Below are 3,994 nucleotides of genomic sequence, written 5' to 3' on the forward strand. Positions count from 1 at the left end.
AATTATCAATACCTCTTGATTCCATGTTTGATCAGTTTCAAAATGAAAAAGTTGGTAGAATTCTTTAATTTGATCATCACTGGTTTTACTTGTTGTTGTGTAGATTTGAATAACTGTGATATTAGCTGGTCTTCCTTGTAGGGGTAGTGATATTATCCTATCACAGAGAGCATTGTACTTCAAGACAGATCTTGATATGTTCTGATGATGATGAATGTGATGCATTCTGCTTCAATTTGTCATTTGTGGCACAGTAAGCCATGTGATTGTCAGATTCATAATGGCCAATACCAGTCCATTTCAGCTCACTAATGCCTAGGATACTGTTTATGTGTTCTATTTCATTTTTGACAAATTCCAATTTGCCTGGATTCATACTTCATATATTCCATGTTCCAATTATTAATGGATGTTTACAGTTGGTTCTTTTCTATTTGTATTGTTCCCCTTCAGAAAATGAAAATCCCAAAGGCTGTACTGATTCACGTCATCATGGTGAACTCTACTTTTAGGAGGTAGCTCTTCTCAGTTGTATTTTAGTGCCTATATTTCTGGCACTATATCTAACAATATTCTGGGGCTCTTCATCATTTTTCAATATTCAGTATTTTGATGCTGACAGTGTTCCTCTGTTATTCATAAGGTTTTCAGTGACTAAATATTCAGAAGTAGTCTGTCTTTCCTTCTTCCTAGTCTGTCTTTTTTCTGGAAGCTCATATAAATCTTTCCACTGTGGATAACCCTGCTGGCATAGTTTTCAGCATCATAGCAACACACAAGCCACCATGGTAAAATAAACTGACAGATGACTGGTGGAATTCACTACATACATGGGAAGAAATGATAAAGAAGTTCCATATCATCACCCAAAACAAGGCCAGGAGCAGAATGTGGAACAATTCATCAATTACTCATGTGCAAGTTCAGGCTAAAGCTAAAGAAAATTAAAACAAGTCCATGAGAGCTAAAATATTATTTCTAATATTTGCTACCTGAATTTAGAAACCATCTCAAGAACAGATTCGGTGCATCACACACTAATGACTGAAGACCAGAGGAATTGTGGGTGGCATCAAGTACATCATACAAGAAGACTGAAAAAGTTCATTCAAAACACAGGAAATAAAGAAAAGTCCAAAATGTATGTCAGAAGAGAGTGTGTATTAAGGATCTAAAGTGAACTGGAGAAATGAAGAAATGAGGAAGTAAAGAGTTGCAAAGAAAATTTCAAAGGGCAGCTTTGAAAACATACTTTGAAAGACAAAGTATTATATATAGTAACAGAAATGTACAAAAACCTGGGGTCAGAAAACCAAAAGGGAAGAACATGCTCAGCATTTCTCAAGCTGAACAAACTAAAGAAAAAATGTAAACCTCCACTTGCGAAATTGAAGGATTCCATGTGAACAATGATGTAGGAAATATAAACAGAAGATTAAAGGAATGAATACACAGAGTCACAGTACTAAAAAAAAAATCTGTTGATACTCAACCATTTTAAGAGGTACCATATGATCAAGAACTGATAGTATTGAAGAAAGAAGTCCAAATTGCATAGAAGGCATTGCCAAAAACAAGTAGAATTGAAATCCTTCAATAATCTGAAGAAATGCTGCAAGTATTCGCTTATCTATGCCATGAAATTTGGAAGGCAGCTACCTAACCAATTTGGAATGGATCCATATTTGTGCCCATCTGAAGAAAGCTCTCCAAGAGAATGCAGAAATAATTAAACAATATCAAATATAACTTCCAAGTAAAAATTTTCTGAAGATGATCCAAAAATGCTTGTAGCAATATATCAACAGGGAACTATCTGATATTCAAGCTGTATTGGGAAGATGATATGGAATAAGGGAAATCATTGCTGGCTTCAGATTGATCTTGGCTGAAAGTAGAGTATATCAGAAAGATATTTATTTGTGCTTTAATGACTATGCAAAATCATTTGAATATGTGCATCATAACAAATGATGGATAACGTTTTGAAGACTGGGAATTCCAAAGTCCTTAATTGTGCTTATTAGGAGCCTGTATATAGACAAAGAGGCGAACAGAACAAGGGAATGAGAAATGGTTTAAATTCTGGAAAGGTGTATGTCCGAGTTGGATCCTTTAACAATACTTATTCAGTCTGTATATCAAACAAATACTTCATGAAGCTGGTTTATATAATGAAGAATGTGACATCAGGATTGGAGGAAAACTCATGAACAACCTGTCATATTCTGATGACACTATCTTACTTCCTGTATGCAAAGCAGCATTCAGTATGGATTGCATTTCAATGTAAAGAAAATGAAAATCCTCACAACTGTGCCAAAATTCACATCATGAAAATGGGTAAAAGGTTGAACTTATCAAATAATTAATTTTTCTTGGATCCATAATCAGTCCTCATGGAAGCAGCAATCAAAAAAAATCAAATAACTGTACTAGGCAAATCTGCCTCAAAAGATCTCTTTAATATATTGAAAAGCACAGATATCATTTTGAGGACTGAGATGTGCCTTTCCAAAGCTATGGTATTTTTAAATCACACCAGATACATGGGAATGCTGGACAATGAATAAGGAAGACCTAAGGAGAATAATCGATGCATTTGAATTATGGTGTTGGCTAAGAATATTGAAAATACCATGGACTGTCATGAGAATGAACAAATCTGGAAGAACTGTGGTCAGATTGCTCCTTAGAAGTGAAGATGGCCAGACATACTTTGGACATGTTGACAGAAAGAACCAGTCACTGGAGAAAAACATGCTTGGTAAAGTGGAGGAGCAACAAACAAGAGCTAGACCTCCATCTAAATGAATTGACACAAAAGCAGGAGCAATGGGTCCAAGCATAACAACACTTGTGAATATGGCACAGGACTAGACTGTTTTTGTTCTGTTGTGACAGTATCACTATCAAATGGAACTGACTTTATGACACCTAACAACAAAAGCAACATGCTTTTAAATACTATTTGAAGCTATTCCTGTAAATTTCTCTTGCCTTTTCTGTGTGAATAGAGGCTGTGATTAAGGCCAATAATCAACAAAGAAAGCAAATCTAGCAAAGAACATAATGGATTTATTAGTTCCTTATTGTGTCTAATTAAGAGGATAAAAAAGTACAAAATAGAGGATTAGATACAAAAGTAAGTCATAAGTAAATCATAAGCACAGGCATTATGAGATTAAATACATAACTCTTTGGCATGATATTTTCAAAAACCTAGAGAAATTGAGTAATAAGTCAAAAGACATAAATAGCAGAATATACCCAAGAATAGCTCAAAAATATTATCTAGACTTAAGAGACTATATAACTATCTAAATTACTTAAATTATTTGAGACCATTAAAAACAAAGAAAATTAAAACAGCTTATTAAAGCATACCAGCATATGATGAAATACCATGAAAATACCATGCAAAAGCACTGCAAATAAGAAGCCAAAGTAGGAAGATTATAACACTGAAGTGATGGGGAAAATCATGGTGTCTCAGCTTTCTAATGCTGCTATAACAGAAATACCACAAGTGGATGGCTTTACTAGCCAGAAATTGATTCGCTTGCCATTTAGGAGGCTAGAAGTCCAAATTCAGTGTTGACTCTAGAGAAAAAATTCTCTTTGTCAGCTCTGGAGAAAGGGCCTTGCTTCCTCTTGGCATCTATAGGTCCAATGTTCCTTGGAGCTTTCCATACATCTTAGCATTAATCTTCTCCTAGATCTAGCTTTGCAGTGCAGCTAGCACAAATCCAAAAGACACATTCCACTCCTGGTTCTTCTATCTTAGCGGTAATAGGTCCCTCTGAGCTCTGCTCACTTCTCTCTTCTTTCAAATCTCAAAAGAGATTGACTTAAAATACAATCTAATCTAGATTGCATCTGACCTCATTGATATCATAGAAATGAGGCTCTGCAGCATGTAGAACAATTGCATCAAATCAGAACTGATCACATCAAATGATAGCATGATGGTAATTGCATCATAATTGATCTC

Source organism: Chrysochloris asiatica, unplaced genomic scaffold (assembly GCF_000296735.1).
Source record: "Chrysochloris asiatica unplaced genomic scaffold, ChrAsi1.0 scaffold00036, whole genome shotgun sequence".
Taxonomy (NCBI): domain Eukaryota; kingdom Metazoa; phylum Chordata; class Mammalia; order Afrosoricida; family Chrysochloridae; genus Chrysochloris; species Chrysochloris asiatica.